Source organism: Carya illinoinensis, chromosome 3, assembly GCF_018687715.1.
Source record: "Carya illinoinensis cultivar Pawnee chromosome 3, C.illinoinensisPawnee_v1, whole genome shotgun sequence".
Classification (NCBI taxonomy): Eukaryota; Viridiplantae; Streptophyta; class Magnoliopsida; order Fagales; family Juglandaceae; genus Carya; species Carya illinoinensis.
Window position 1 is genome coordinate 32,902,149 of NC_056754.1, and position 18,064 is coordinate 32,920,212.

General features: G+C 35.0%; 1 pseudogene; it reads left to right on the top strand.

Moving 5' to 3' along the window:
- The first annotated feature begins 4,261 nt into the window (after positions 1–4,261).
- Positions 4,262–9,635, top strand: LOC122304139 (annotated as a pseudogene).
- Positions 9,636–18,064: the final 8,429 nt, after the last annotated feature.

The following is an 18,064-nucleotide window of genomic DNA, read 5'->3' on the forward strand; positions in this document are numbered from 1 at the left end:
TCTATCCAAGCTATTCCTATAATCAACAAACAAAAGTATCAAAGTTAAAAAGAGTAAGTGGATTAAAATCATAAACAACTTCGAAAAGAGAATATGAAGTAGTAGTATGCAAGGTCCTATTATATGCAAACTCTATAAATGACAAATAATCCTCTCAAGCTTTTAAATTCTGATGAACAATAGTGCATAAGAGCTGAGTATTAGAAACAATACTCCTAGGTACACCATGAAGTCACACTATCTCCCTGAAAAATAAGTTAGCTATGTTTGTGGCATCATCAATCTTATGACATGGAATGAAATGTGACATTTTGCTAAATCTATCCACAACCACAAAAATAGAATCTCTACCCTTTTTTGTCCTAGGCAGCCCCAAAACATAGTCCATAGATATATCTACTAATGGTTTATTGGGAACAGGTAAGGGTGTATACAACCCATGTGGCAAAAACTTAAATTTGGCCTTTCTACATGTAATGCACCTTTCACAAGTGCGATTAACGTCTTGTTTCATCTTAGACCAAAAGAAATATTCATGCAAAATGTCCAAGGTTTTCTTGACACCGAAATGACCATTCCAATTATGTGCAAACTCAAAAAAAAGTATATGATACTCCCGCAAATGTTCATGCAAGAAGTTAATGAATGACAAATGATACTCCCACAAACGTTCATACAACACGTCTAAAATCTTTTTTACAACAAAATGATCCATCAAACCACATCTACACACAAGCAACTCACGAATAAGACTAGTAGGCTCATAAAGTCTATTCTAAGCAAATACCAATCTAGTCTATAGCACTTACCAAATTATGCTTTCTCACATACTCCATACACACTAGCAAAGTCATCATCATTAGCGTGCAATTTCTTATCATATTCAAATCTCAATAGCTTTACATCTACAATGAAGATAAGGACATACCTTCTTGATGATGCATCAACCACAAGATTTTCCTTACCATGTTTGTATTTGATTTCATGAGGAAAACTCTCAATACATTTCTCCCACTTAGCATGCATCTAGTCAACAACTTACTTTTCAACTTTAGTTGGTCCTCATGGACCCATTTCGTGGTTAAAAGAGTAAGCTTGATTGTTTTGCCATCTTTTACAAAGCTATACATGTTCTTGACTCCATCATGGATTACTCTCATATCATACTGCCATGGTCTCCCTAACAAAATATGGCAAGCATGCATAGGCACTACATCATAAAGCACCTCATCCTTGTACTTCCCAATTGAAAAAGATACTAGCACTTATTTATTTACCCTAACTTCCCCACAATCATTTAACCACTGCAACTTGTATGGTATAAGGTGTTTCAAGATAGGTAAATTTAATTTTTGAACTAAAGCAATGCTAGCTAAATTAGTACAACTCACTCCATCAATAATCATATTACATACCTTATTGTTGATGTGGCATCTAGTATGAAAAATGTTCTCTCTCTATTGCTCTTTTTCATCTATTTTAATTTGTGTATTGACAGCACGCCTAATAATAAGAAACTTACAATGTCTTTCACTCTTATCATACTTATTCTCAATACTAGGCTCACGTCTCCTTCTATCTCCCACTTTGTAGATTTCTAATCACATCACCTCGTTGATCCATCATATCCCACTTCCCCCAACACCATGTTTAACCGCTCAAATTGTTGTTGCATGGCTTGCAGTACAAAGGAATTATTTGACATCCCCTTTAGTGATGAGTCACTTTAATGAGACATTGTATGCGCTGCACAAAAAAGAATGTTAGTGGAAAAAGATATCACATGCTCTCCCTTACGTGTTTGCACTCAAATAATAGCACTCCACTCGTGTTTCCCGGTAATGATCTCACACTCTCTTACCTTTTACCTCAAGAACTTTCCCACTCAAATTCTTTCAGAACTAATTGAAATAAATCAAGACAATACAACCTTGTCCTTAACTAGTAATTAGGTCCAAGAAGTAAGAATAAGAGAAAACACGGAAGGAATAAAATGACACGAGACTCAAGAAATTTATACAATGGAAAGAGTAATTACGAAATAAGATACCAACTACAAAGATGTATTCAGCCCTTTTAAAGATAAGGCTCAATCATTGTCAAATCACACAATTTCATATGACAAAGTATTTCAAACAGCTATACCCAAAATCCTATACTTTTTTTTTTCAATTTTTTTTTCAAATTTTTTTCTTTTCCTTTTTTTCCTTTTCTTTTTCTTTTCTTTTCTTTTCTTTTCTTTTCTTTTCCTTTCCTTTCCTTTCCTTTCTTTTCTTTTCTTTTCCTTTCTTTTCTTTTGTTTTCTCTTCTCACGAACTGATTTGATCACAACCAAAAGAATGAGCAATTGATAAAACCCTAGAATAAGTGATATAAAGGAGCAAAACAATTATGCACAAAACCATTTTCATCACAAAAAGTTTTAATATTTTTATTAGCAAACTCTTTTCCCTTATCATTTCGGATAAATGCTACTGGGGTTACACAACGGAAGGAACTTATACTGTGAAGAGTGGCTATTATTTGGCTTTGCAACAACAAAGGATGAAGGAGGGAGAATCTTCTATGAAGACTAGTTTGGAGAATAGCTGGAAAAGATTATGGAGATTAGAGATACCTGAGGCAGTGAAACTTTTTATATGGAAAGCATGCCAAAATGCTTTATCTGTTCAGAAGAATCTGTACTCGAAACAGGTTATTAAGGATCCTATGTGCATGATATGTAAGGCTGAGGAAGAAACGGTTATTCATTTGCTATGGAGGTGTCCTGCTGCCAATGATGTTTGGATGGACACTCTAAGCCCAGTTCAGAAGTGCTGTATGCATGAAAGTGAATTTATGGCTTTATGGAAGAGCTTATCAGACAAGTTGACAGAAAATGAGTTACAGTGGGTAGCCGTGGCCATGTGGAGGATTTGGTTGAGAAGAAATAAATACTTGCATCAAGGTAAGTTGGAAGATCACAGACATATAGGCCAAGAGATGGCAGAGTTATTGGTCCAATTCAAAGAAGCGCAGGATAGGATGCAAGGGGCTACTCAAGGAGGAATAGCACTGTCTAGAGTGCAGCGATCAAAAAAACCGAATGAGGGCTGTGTAAAAGTGAATTGGGATGCAGCAGTGGATACAGTTGCAAAGAAGATGGGTATAGGGGTGATTGTGCGAGATCATAATGGAGATATATTGGCAACTCTAATTGTGAACAAACCATTTTCTTCTAAACCTGTTTTAGCTGAATGTTTGGCTTTGTGTAGACTGTAGAACTGTGTGAGGAACTTAATTTTAGAAATGTTATTCTTGAAGGTGATGCACAGGTGGTGGTAAAAGCAGTGAACACAAAGGGTGACAACTGGTTGTGGTTTGGGCAAGTGGTGGAAGACATACAAGGTTTGTTGCACCGAAGGCATGATTGGACAGTTTCATGGGCACCAAGATCAGCAAACAGTGTAGCACATCAGTTAGCCAAGTTAAGTTTTCATTATGAGAGTGAGATTGTAATGATCGAGGAGGGTCCTGAGATTATCTCAGGTAATGTCTTGATAGACAAACTCTGTAATTGATCAATTATCAATGATATTTGATATGTCATTTCAAAAATAATATATTTGATGTTTCCTTTCAATTCTTTGTGCAATTTGTGAATCAAAGATTGTTTGGCTCCTTTGTTCTTTATTTTTTCTTTTTGTTGATTGATTTGGAGTGGAGAGGCTGAATCCTTCATTGGGATTTTTCGGTTTGTGTTGTGGATTGCTAGATCTCTTGTGTTCATGTGTTTTCTAACATGTTCATAAGATTTCCTTGAAGTTTCTTGAAGAATCCCACTTGCCAAATACATATTCGACCAGTCCTAGTCCTTTGCCTTTTACGCCACCTTCAATTGCTATAAAACACAAAACCCTAGCCCTACATCAAGCCCTATACGCCACCCCCATTTTCCCATAACCAAACAAATCACAAAACCCTAGATCTCACATACACAATTTGGCCATAGCCTCCTTGGCTTGACTGAAACCCTAGATCCTACATTTTCTCAATTCTATTTTCCCTTCATAATTTGATTGGTCATAATCCCTTGATTGACTTACTCAAATTCTATTTCCCACCAAAACAAATCAGCCCCTTATCCATCCTATTCAATTTCGGCCAGCCCTTGTCCATCTAGATCTCAAGATCTCAATTCTTACTTTTTAGGAATTGCACAATTCCTAACTTGTAGGAGATCTAATTGCCACCTAAGCCCTAGCCACCTCCCACTCTTGCCTTGGCCGAAACCTACACTAAACCCTAGCTAAGATTGCCCATCATCCAACCCTAGCACACAAGTGACGCCTAGCATCCCAAGAGGCGTATTGCCGTGCACCATCATCACCCAACTTGAGATCACCTAGCCCAAACACCACCTATACTTTCCACCATTGAACTCTAGCCTCATCTCACCCAAACTCCTTTTAGCCTACACATGATCTACACCAATTAAAAGAGTCCTATCAATCACTTGAGAAGTAACAAGGAGAGGATTAGATCCTTAACATTTGGGATCTTGACCGAGATCCCCAACACTGTCTCTACCGTTACTTTTTTGTTCCTTACAGAAAATAGTTATAACCCGGCCATAAATGTCTCCTTCTTAATTTTTACTTTCCCTTTGCAGTTAGTGTTTCTCTCTTTCTCCAGAATCCTCCATTGCAAACCAAGCTTTCTTTCTTGCTTGTTGAGGTCCTATCTCTTCGATCCACCAACCATTTTATCCAACTTCGCTATCTAAATATTTCTATCAGTAATCTCTCTCTCTCTCTCTCTCTCTCTCTCTCTCTCTCAAAGATTGGATTTTTGTCTGGGCCTTTCTCACCAATTTTTTATTTTTATTTTTATTTTTTTATAATTATCTGAATTCTTTTTGGCCCACATCAGGCCACAACCCCTGCTTGTAAGCTACTTCTCTCCAACCGTATTTTTAGGGGGCATCCAGGTTATTGTGGGTTTTGGTTATTTGAGGTCTACATTGGCCCATTTATGCATACTGAGTTTCTGATGCTTCAAGAAGGAACTTGTACTTTTCTTCTATGGTTGATCGAGGAAAAAAAAAATTGCGGTTGGCTTAAATCGCTTGAAAGGTAAAATGCTTTCCCTTTTTCAATCGACTTTTCTTTTCCAACTTTATTTATTAAACAAAAAGCATTTTGGGTTTCTAAGTTTACATTCTCGTTCATCCATCTCTTACTTGGATCGTAAGTGATGCTTTGAACATTTAATTCCTTTTGAAAGACCTGCATTTGAGGTTCTGTGCCTTTTATATGCAACTAGGAATTTTCCTGAGTCGTCGATGGTTGAAATATTACAAGATTTTGTTCTAGAGCAAGTAAGTTCTGATTAAAATTTCAATGCTGATGATATCAAACTCTAATGTTACTCTTTATTTTTTGTATGTTTCTTTCTAAAAGTGTGCAATTAATCCAAAATTGGAGATCTCGGCATTGAATTTGATAGACAATTTCTTATTCTGCGACTGAAAATCACATTAGAGAAAATATAAAATTTAGATGCTTCCCGATTATCATGTGTTCAGGGTTAAATAAAATGCTTCTGGTACCCAGGTGTGGATTTCTCTTCGTTTCGGGAATTAAGAGGATCAAGTTGATACTGAGGTAGAGTGATCGAGGATTAAAGATGTCAAAAAAGACGTCATTTTTGGGTTTGAAACTATGGGTTTTGATCTGTATATGTGTTGGTGCATTTATAGTTATAATTCTTTGTATATTATCTGTATGGGTCACGTTTCGAAAGAGATCTAAGACATCTGTGGAACGATTTTCACTCTCCCACATACCAAATGTCTCAAAAGATATTAAGGTTGACAGGGTTGGGACTCTGACTTCGCATGAGAGTTTATTTCAACCAGTCCTTGAAAAGTCGAGTGATAAGAACTCTGATAAAACATTAGTTCATTTGGGTGAAACAAAATCAAGTGATCCTGATAATAACACTCAATGCAGCTCGGTTTATCATCATGAGAGAGGGTTGAGTTCTATTTCGTGGGAAGAAGGAAGTTGTGGGACTGTTAGGAAGCATTCCTCATTGTTACATGGAGGACTTATGACAGCCTCTCCTTTAATTGGCTTGCCAGAAATTTCTCATCTTGGGTGGGGCCACTGGTTTGCTTTCAGGGATCTAGAATTTTCCACTAATCGTTTCTCTGCAGATGCTGTGCTTGGTGAGGGTGGATATGGGGTTGTTTACAGGGGCAGACTGGTCAATGGAACTGAGGTGGCAGTGAAGAAACTTTTTAACAACTTGTAAGGATTCCTTGAAGATGCTATGTTTCTTTCTAATGCTTTCACTAAAATATTCTTCATGATCATTTTGTTAAATGGGTATATAGGGGACAGGCGGAGAAAGAATTTAGGGTTGAAGTTGAAGCCATAGGCCATGTTTGACATAAGAATCTTGTTCGGCTTCTGGGCTATTGCATCGAAGGAGTCCACAGGTAAGATTACTTTGCTACTTTCATATTAAATTATTTAAGTTCTTCCATAACTGCTTTGCTTTGTTGGGAAATATAATAGTATACTACCTTCTAGTGTTTTCAAGTTCTTCGCCAACCATTTGGTCTGCGTTAAAAGTTCTTTATCTATGTGATTAATGAATTTGCTAAGTTTATATAGGATGCTGGTGTATGAATATGTGAATAACGGGAACTTAGAGCAATGGTTACATGGGGCAATGTGCCAACATGGTATCCTTACTTGGGAGGCGCGCATGAAGGTGATTCTTGGTACTGCTAAAGCGTAAGTTGATCATTCAAATAAAAAAGGGTTCAATTGATGTTCTTATTTTTGCTTTTCATTTTTGGTGCCAAGTAATTCATGGAATTTGTTTTTTGGGAATATATAGGTACATTTCGTTATTCTTGATGATCTATTTTCTTTTATAACATTATCAAATTGCTGCTAGTTTTGATCTTGACTAGACATTAACATTACTACCAACAAAAATATCCATTATTGGATTTTCTTATGACTGATTTCAGTGGGGGCATCTTTTGATAATGGAACTTGGAGCACTCTTTTTTGGAACTATGAATAAAATAGAAAAAAAAAATTCACTCGTTGGGCTGCAGGCTTGCGTATTTACACGAAGCAATAGAACCAAAAGTTGTTCACCGAGACATCAAATCAAGTAACATCCTGATTGACAATGAGTTTAATGCCAAGGTTTCTGATTTTGGCTTGGCAAAACTCTTGGGTTCAGGAGAAAGTCATATCACAACTAGAGTAATGGGAACATTTGGGTATGTTTATAGTTTCATTCACATGGTTATAATCATTTAGTAAACAAAACATTTTTGGATGGGGGTTTAAAAGCTGACTTCTTTGTGGATTTCAGTTATGTGGCACCTGAATATGCTAACAGTGGCTTGTTAAATGAAAAGAGTGACATTTATAGCTTTGGTGTCCTCCTGCTAGAAGCCATTACGGGAAGGGACCCTGTGGACTATGCCAGGCCTGTTAATGAGATAGGAAATTTTGAAAACAATTCCCCTCCTGTGTCCCTCCGGTCCACCAGGTGATTCTTACTGGTTACCATTGGTGCGAGAGTTCTATAAGCATTCTATCTGGCTCATGGCAGGTTAATCTTGTTGAATGGCTAAAGATGATGGTGGGAACCAGCAAAGCTGAGGAAGTTGTGGATCCAGGCCTAGAAGTTAAACCCACTACACGTGTCCTAAAACACACCCTTCTGGCTGCACTAAGATGTGTTGATCCTGATGCAGATAAGAGACCCAAAATGAGTCAGGTCGTACGTATGCTTGAAGCTGATGAATATCCCATTCATGAGGTGTAAATCAATTCTCATCCTGGAAATCATTACTTTTGTTTACTTGTTTCACCGTGTTCATTAAGGTTTTTAAATATCCTTTGAAGTTTTACAAATATGCGCATCTTTTCCTAGTATATGTGAATTCGGCTTCAAATGAGTTGATCAAAGCAAGCTCTTTCCTGTTAGAGTCCAGTTGATCACTATTATTTAGGCTTAAGCTCGTGCATATCTTCTTCATTCAAGTTCAAAATTGGATGTTCCTGCTCAGCTTTAAGAAAAAACAAAGAAAAAATAAATAAATAATGAGCTCGAGCTTGGATTGAGCGGGGCTTACATTGAATTTATATAGCATTCAAGAGTTCTTTTGACTTTAATATTGATCTTAACTTTTAGTTTATAACCTAAAATCCAATAGAGATGCACATTTGGACGTTAGGACATTCAATGATGTTAGATGTTTATTTGAGGAAACAAACAGCATGGTTATATATAATTTTGATCAGAGGATATTCAATGACTTATGTTAATTCAGTGAAACAAACATGGTTAACTATAATTTTAATATCTACATAATGTGCATGTGCATTTGTTATATCCCCTTTGGAATGTTGGGTACATTTTCAAGTCTCTGTGTACTTGATAGCGAGCTTGCTTGCAAGCCTAACAATGAGCTTTGTATTACTTAAGCTTAGCTTGTTTTTTAAACGGGCCTCAAAGTTAAGGTTGAACCTGTTTACATAAACAAGCATGAAAACGCAAATTGATGTCTCAAACAACTGAGAAAATTCTCTATTCACCCTGCATTTTGATTCAATATATATCACATGTTTTGACCTTTCTCGTATTGTCCAACCATGGACGGCTTAAGGGCTTGCAGAAGACTGGTGTGTCATGCATGTATATAACAGTACCCGTTCCTTTTATCTTTTATCTTTTTATCTTTTATGATCATTATTATTATTTTCCTTTAAACTTACAATAAGTTCATATGGGTGACTAAAAAAAAGTAATGCTACTCTTTATCTTAAACCTTGTCATCTTCAATCACACATGGTGATTTTTCACATTTGAAGTGACTTCTTCAATCAACCACTTAAATGGAACCCATGTGAAATGGGCCATATCACTAGGTATAACTGTGAATGACAACGATTAGTATGAGGAAGATGATAACTGAAAAAAGCTTGCAATAAGTTTGTGTTACCTATTATGTGGTGAAATTCCCATCAGAATGCATGGAGTAAATGGGAAACTCATATATTGGACTTGTTCAAATCCTCAGGCTCGAAGGAATAGAAAGAGCCGTACAGCTAGCATGGAAATTGAGGCCATGAAGGAAATTACTGGTCAAACTGACCCTGAAAATATGTCAAGGGATCCAGAGGGCCATATTTCTGAGACAACTCATGCTTAGGACTGACAAACATTTGATTTTGTCAATAATTGTATTCTTACTGCCAGACTTGAACCTTTCTGTAACACATCAAATTCAATGCGTCTTAAAGTTTGTTTCCTGGATAAAATCTAATCAGTTTATAAAAGAAACTGAATTGAAGACGGCCCATTTACATCATGAATGGTTAGTTTATATGGCTATTCAAGGATGCAAGAGTTGCTTTCAGCCCCAAACTTGTGCTTCTGAGGGGCAGAGAGAGGTGGTTGGTTGTACAGGCTAGCCTAGGACCAGTGAGCTGTCTTGTAAATACGTGATTGGTTGTTTTTTATTGTTATTTTTTATTCTTTTGTTCTTCCATCCATGTGATTACTGCCGACCAGATGGTTAATGATTCTAAGTGTATACTCCGTTTCTTTTTTCATTCTTATTTCTTTTTGAATTCATATATATATATATATATCATGCATTAAATTATAGAGTCGTGGATAACGTCATTTTCTTCATTCTGCGCAGTGTTTTGGTTCTGTTGATGCAACATGATGGTTTTTTCATTTTTTTTTTTTTCACTATTATTCTTTTCTTCTTTCTTCATATACTTATCAAAATAATTCTTGCTTCATAATCCGATGAAGCATTTTACCTCTCTGTATACACTTTTTCCTGCTTGTTGAAGTTATAAGACTATTTCCATAATAGGCATCCCCAAAGCAACCAAAACTTGTTTCGAATTACTTCCAGGTGTTTAAGGTTGCTTCGGTCTGCTTTCAAATTGGCGTATCCAAGATTTCAGGATAATTCAATTGAACCACCACGTGAAACTTGCTAGGGCAGCATGAGCTCAGACTATGCACAAGCTTTCTAGAGCAGTACAAGGCTGACACTTGAGTTAAAATTATTTTTATACAAACCGAAAAGAAAAGTTAGAGAGGTATTCGGTTTACAAACTGGTGTAGAAGACACATTTTCTGCACTGTTTTACGTGTGGTAAAATTTTATTTTTAAGAAATTTTATTTTTAATTTTTATTATTTTAAATTCATGTAAGTCAATAATATGGATGATGCATGTTGGGGGGATTTTCGTCGGGGTCTGAGGTCTATGGGGGCCAGCCAAGTTCAACATTAGACAGGTTTCCCATATCGTAGATAACCCAAAATGGCCCGACCGAAACCTATAGGATTCTCCTAACGGTTCAGGAAGAACCCACGATCTATGTAAATCAAGTATAATTATCTAGGCTAAGATGAGACTTTACAGAAGAAGCGCGGGTGATTGGCCCCAAGATAGACCAAGTATTAAGGATCAATTATAAGATCAAATACAAGATCAAAAGTCAAGAAGATCAAGGAATTAATGTAAGGATTGGTGCAATCCAATTGAGATGAAGCTAGCAAGAGCCCAATACTCAAGATGGGTTTGAAAAAAGGAGAACTAGTTTTGGAAGACATGACTTAGAGATAGGGCTTGTTGTTAAGGCTTTCAATTTGTTTAAAGGATTTTTATTATTAGTTTATAATAAGTGAGCTTGATTATGCTTAACCCACGTCTTATTTTTAATGAACTAGGGTTTTTGGGAAGGTCTTGTATTTTGGCCAATGGCTTATTTGAAAAGTTATTATTTTATGTTTCACTAGGGTTTTAGAAGTTACTGTACCATGGCACTATTCATGCTAAGTACCGCAGCACTGTTCACTTAGAGTTTTTGGGGATTGTTTATTTAAACCACTTGTAACCTCATTTGAGAAGATTAGACATTATTGAATTTTTACTGGTGAGTTAAGTTTCATCCTCTTGTTCTTGATTGAACTTTTGAACTTATCAAAGGTAAATCACAACGTTTATGGCGTTCCTCTTTATAATCCAGGTTCTTGAGACAAGTTCTTCAACGGATCTAAATTTTAATATAATCTAAGTTCTTCAAATGAGTTTTTAAAGGGTCTAGATTCTTCCATCCAATTGATTTTGTTGCCCAGATGACTAACACAAGAGGGGGGGTGAATTGAGTTGTATTAAAAAAAATAACAATTATAAATCAAATATATAATATAAAATATAAACAAAATATGAAATAACAATAAATATAAAGAGTAAGGGTAAGAGAGAAGCAAACTCAGTATGTTAACGAGGTTCGGCCCCACTGCCTACGTCCTCGCCTCAAGCTACCCCTTGAGGATTCCCAAATTCACTATTCAACCTCCTTCAGGTGGAGATAGAAACCTATTACACCTTTGAACAACACTGCTACAAAGGATCCGTGTGGAACACCCTCTACACTTGCAATCACCTTACACGTGGTGATTCAACTATTCCCCGTGTAGAATACTTTCTACACACACAAGGGTTATACACACCCTTTTTCTGATACAAAAGCTGATAGTGGGTAGGTTATCAGAAAACACTCCTCAACGAGTGAAATAAGAACAATACAGCGCAAACTATATCTCTCAAAATGAACAAGGATTAAGGCTCAATGTTTAGAGAAGAGAGAATGAAAGCTTTGAATGAATGTTGTATGCTCTTGGTGTTGTGAATGTGAAGCTCTCAAATGATCTATTTATAGGCATATGAGACTTCATATTCAAATTTAAAAAGATTCACATGTCAAAGACAACATCATTCACTTTTTCAAAAAATTCAAATAAAATGTTCTTCTTTTTCAATTGTCAAAGACAACATCATTCACTTTTTCAAAGAATTCAAATAAAAGGTTCTTCTTTTTCAATTGTCAAAGACAACATCATTCACTTTTTAAAAAAAAATCAAACCTAATCTTTTACTTTTGGCATATGACAAAATGAGCATACTTTCATTTTCAAAAAATTCAAACCTAATCTTTTACTTTTTGTATAAGTCTAAAAAAGCATCAATCACTTTTGAAAATATTCAAATAAAACATGCACATGTGAAAGATGACAATCAATCATCTTTAATATTTTCAAAGTTCAACTCTTTAATCAAGGCATGCACATGCAAAAGATGACAATCAATCATCTTTAATATTTTCAAAGTTCAACTCTTTAATCAAGGCATGCACATGCAAAAGATGACAATCAATCATCTTTCACAATTTTCAAATTTAATTTTCAAAAATATTCATGCACATGTGGAAAATGTATTTTAATGCTTTATGATAAAATATTAATTTTGAGCATTAATCCTAATTTCGAATTTTGAAGAGATTTACAACATTACTCTATAATTTTAATGTGAACTTGTTCCCTTCTTGCTCATACTTGTTTCCTTGATGTGCTTGACTCCATTGTGTAGACAACTTGAGCTTGAGACTTCTTTATTCTTTGAATTCATTTGTTATCATCAAAATCCATGTGTAAATATATAATTACACAAAACTTGAAATCTTGGGTTCAACAATCTCCCCCTTTTTGATGATGACAAATACTTGATAGAACCTGAAACCTGAATTAATACTTAAGCTCCCCCTGAGAATGTGCGTTAGTTTTTCAAGCAAAAGTATAAATATAATTCCAAATATATATAATAAGTTTAGCAATTCAAACGATGTTAATGTTCTAGTCTAACACTTCTCCCCCTTTTGGCATCATTAAAAAGGATCCGCAACAAGTAAATGGACTGAAGAAAACGATGCGTTTAATAGTCACTGTAGATAGTTGAAAAATGGAGCCGTCCGTGACCCGACAAGTGCTGCAAAGCCTCGAGGCCTAACTCTATGAATTTAATACGGCTGAAGATTTAAACAATCGCCTGATGTTGTTGACAAACGGGATTGAAGGCTCCGAGTTTCTATAAAAAAATGATCATTTTCATCTATCGGATGCCCAAAAAATAATCACTTCTTGACCTGAGTTCTGTTTTTCCACAACGATAGAATGGCTGAGCAATTCTCTTCCACTAATGTTCCAGACTTGAATCAGGAACCCTTGACGCATCAATCATCAATCTTCTCTCCTGAGGCCGTCAATACCATGATAGGAGCAGTGAACCGTTTTTCTAGTAAGGCTGATTCTGAGATTATTGCAGAATCAAGAATGCTCAGTAATCAATATGCTGCCTCTGTTACGATCATGTCTCGAAGGTTAATGGCGAGGGTGAGTGAGATTGATCATCTTAACATGCAAATATCTGAGTTACGACAGAAGCTTGCTAATAAGGATAGTGAGAATAAAAGGCTAAAGCAAGAAAACCAAGAGTTGAAAAAATTTACAGATTGGTATGCTCATGATCTGCAACCACGAATAGAGGAGCTGGAACGAGAAAGGGTTCAGATACAAGGTCAACATCGGCAGATAACAGCAGAGGTTCATCGTTTACTAGAAAAATAGGGACAATCTACTGTTAATCTCGCTGGCTTAGTAAGAAAACTTTTGACAATGTGTGTCCAGCATATCTTGTATTTCTTTTGACTAAATAAGATTTGAAGAGAAAATAGTTTGTCTTATTCTTTATGCTATCTCTATAAAATCAGTCCTGAAGTTCATCCAATCCGCATCAAGTTTTCATCTCATCTCTATAACTCATCTGCATTCCTTCAGCATTCTCGTTTTAAGCCTTCTATTCTTTTCTCAATGGCTCATTCTTCTAACATTTCTCTAGATCCATCCATGAGGCATTCTGCATCTCAACCTCCTATTCTTTCTGCAGCTACCATTGGTGCCATGTTGCAGCAAGAAAATAATAATCTGACTAATAAGTCAGATTCTGATGCTATTTATGACTTGGTGAGTCTTGGGACTCGCTACTCTTCCTCTATTGTGGCTTTTTCTCAACGACTACAAGCCAAAAATCACGAAGTTGAAAAGCTCAAAGAACAAATTGTTGTACTTCAACAAATTGTTCAAGAGTCTCACACAAGGGAAGGAATCATTCGGCAGAAGAATAAACAGTTGAAATCTTTATTAGATTCTTCATTCCGCTTGCCGGTTCCCATGAATAAGAATGACATGATATTGTATGAAGAGAATGAGCGTCTCAAACATGAGGCTAAGAATCTCAAATTTATGTAAAAGTATTAAAAAAAATCTATCTCTATTTTTATTGATTCTGGTCTATCTTTTAAGAGATATTCATAGCATGCATCATACCTATTTCTCTTCTGATCATACATAATCTATCTTCTGGTAAAGGTTTTGTGAAAATATCTGCTAACTGATCGTGTGTGTTTGTGAACTCTAACATTATATCACCTTTTTGCACATGATTTCGAAGAAAATGATACCTTATTTCAATATGCTTAGTTCTAGAATGTTGTATTGGGTTCTTTGAAAGATTTATAGCACTTGTATTATCACATTTGATTGGAATGTGATTATACATGAGTTTAAAATCTTCAAGTTGTTGCTTCATGTAGAGAACTTGAGCACAACAACTACCCGCAGCAACATATTCTGCCTCAGCAGTAGATAGTGCAACAGAATTTTATTTTTTACTAAACCAGGAAACTAATGCATGACCTAAGAAATGGCATGCTCCACTAGTGCTTTTTTGATCTATTTTACAGCCAGCATAATCTGCATCTGTGTAGCTGATTAGATCGAAAGATGTGTGCTTAGGGTACCATAACCCTAGGTTAATTGTACCACTAAGATATCTAAGAATGCGCTTAACTGCAATTAAATGTGATTCTTTTGGAGATGATTGAAAACGTGCACATAAGCACACACTAAACATAATATCTGGTCTACTGGCTGTTAAATATAATAAGCTACCAATCATACCTCGATATATCTTCGAGTCAACTGGCTTACTGGATTCATCTTTATCAAGTTTAGTTGATGGGCTCATTGGTGTTCCAATTTCCTTAGCATTTTCCATCCCAAACTTCTTCAGTAATTCCTTAATATATTTTGATTGATTGATGAATGTCCCACTTTTTGCTTGCTTAATTTGCAATCCGAGAAAGAATGTAAGTTCACCCATCATGCTCATCTCAAATTCTTCCTGCATAGTCTTAGCAAAAACTTGACACATATTTTCATTAGTAGCACCGAATATTATATCATCAACATAAATCTGAATCAAAAGAATATCATCATTTTCATATTTAATGAAAAGAGTTGTGTCGATTTTTCCTCTTGAAAAACCTTTTTCAATCAAGAAACCACTGAGTCTCTCGTACCAAGCTCTAGGAGCTTGTTTAAATCCATATAGTGCTTTTGTGAGTTTGAAAACATGATTTGGGGAAATATGATTTTCAAAACCTGGAGGTTGCTCAACATATACCTCTTCATTTATAAAACCATTTAAGAAAGCACTTTTAACATCCATTTGAAAAAGTTTGAAATCTTTATAACAAGCATATGCAAGTAGCATTCGAATAGCTTCTAATCTTGCGACAGGTGCATATGTCTCATCATAATCGATTCCTTCTTCTTGATTAAAACCTTGGGCTACAAGTCGAGCCTTATTTCTAGTAATGACTCCAGACTCATCTTTCTTGTTTCTAAAAACCCATTTTGTTCCAATAATAGTATAATTTTTGGGTCTAGGAACAAGTGTCCAAACATCATTTCTTTCAAATTGATTCAACTCTTCTTGCATAGCTAGAATCCAAGATTCATCAAGAAGTGCGTCATCAATATTTTTGGGTTCAATTTGAGATAGAAAAGCAGTATGATTACAAATATTTCTAAGAGATGATCGAGTACTTACACCTTGTGAAGGTTCTCCTAAAATTTGTTCCACTGGATGATCTTTCACAAATTTCCACTGTTTGGTTGCATCTTGTATTAAATTTTGATGATCTTTCCTGATGGCTCCATGTTGAACTTCCTCTATTGCTTTCTCTTTGTTGAGATTGAGACTTTCTGTGTTATTTATACCTTCTGTTTCTTCATCAATAGATTTCTTGGAGAGTGGAGAATTAGATTCATCAAATACTACATGCATAGATTCTTGTACAGTTAAAGTCTTTTTGTAAGCTTTACTATTAATAGAATACCCGAGAAAAATACCTTCATCAGATTTTGCATCAAACTTGCCTAAATTATCTCTGTCATTCAAAATAAAACATTTGCATCCAAATACATGAAAGTAACCAATGTTGGGCTTTTTCTCATTCCAAAGCTCATAGGGGGTTTTATCTAATTTAGACCTTAACATAACTCTATTTATAACATAACATGCAGTACTTACCGCTTCGGCCCAAAAATAACTAGGCAAGTTGTTCTCATTGAGCATTGTTCTTGCCATCTCTTGAAGAGATCTATTTTTCCTCTCTACTACCCCATTTTGTTGAGGAGTTCGAGGAGCAGAAAAATTATGAATAAAACCGTTTTCATCACAAAATGTTTCAATATTTTTATTAACAAACTCTTTTCCCCTATCACTTCGGATACTTGAAATAGTATAGCCCTTTTCATTTTGAATTCTCTTGCATAACTTGGTAAAGGCATTATGTGCCTCATCTTTATGAGCAAGAAAGATGACCCAAGTATATCTAGAGAAATCATCAACAATAACAAATGCATAATATTTTCCTCCTAGACTTGCAACTCTATTTGGTCCAAAAAGATCCATGTGTATCAGTTGCAATGGTCTAGTAGTAGAAATATGTTTCTTAGTTTTAAAAGAAGTTTTTGTTTGTTTACCAAATTGACATGCATCACAAATTTTGTCTTTAAGAAAATATGTTTTTGGTAAACCTCTCACAAGATCATTTTTTGAAAGTTTGGAAATAAGTTCCATGTTGGCATGACCTAATCTTCTATGCCATAACCAACTAGTTTCATTTTGAGCTGACAAGCAAATAGCATCTTGTGAGGTAATTTCTTCAAAATCAATTGTATAAACATTATTGTATCTAAAAGCAATAAAACAAATATTACAATCATGATCATTCAAAATAATGCATTTATCCATTTTAAAAGTAACTGTAAATCCTTTATCACATAATTGACTTATGCTCAAAAGATTATGTTTTAAACCTTCAACAAGTAGAACATCTTCAATTATGAGAGAAGATTCATTACCAATTTTACCTATTCCCACGATCTTCCCTTTCGAGTTATCTCCAAATGTCACGTGTCCTTCTTCTTTAGATCTAAGATCAAAGAACTTAGTCTTGTCTCCCGTCATGTGTCTTGAACATCCACTATCTAAAAACCACTTATTTTTACTTGTGGATGACTTCATGCATACCTATAAAAACAATTAAAATGATTTTTCTTGGTACCCAAGTTCTTTGGGTCCTTTATTTATTAGTATTAGAAGAAACAAGATTTTTAGGTACCCATATGGCCCTAATAGTCATTGTATGATTTCTTCTAATAGGACAAGTATGATAATTATGACCATTTCTATTACAAAAATTACAAATAGCATGTGACATATATGAAAAACTTGAATGATTATAATAATATCCTTTTTTGACAAAATTATTTTTATGAAAAGAATTTTGAATATTAGTCTTTGAGGTAGAATGATTATCAAAGAAATTTTTATAAGGTTTGTATTTTTGTTTTGGCATATATCCCAAACCTGCCTTGTCAAAAACACATCTTTGACTACCAAGAAGTTTTTCAAAATTTCTTTTTCCATTCGTAAAGTTTTCAACAATATTTTCTAAATCGGTTTTCTTCTTATTCAATTCAAGATTTTCATCTTTCAAAATGATACTTTCTTTTCTTAAAATTTCAATTTCGTTTGTTAAAGAAGAATTTTTCTTTTTCAAAGCAGTATACTTGATACCCAATTTTTCAAATTCCTCATAAATCTCTTCTAAAACATTTTGCAATTCTCCATATGAAGGATTTTCAATATTATCAAGATTTGTTACCTCAATGTCATCTTTAGCCATAAGACAAAGATTTGCTGATTCTTCATTGCTTGCTTCACTATCTGAGCTACTTGAATCATCATCCCATGTAGCTTTCAT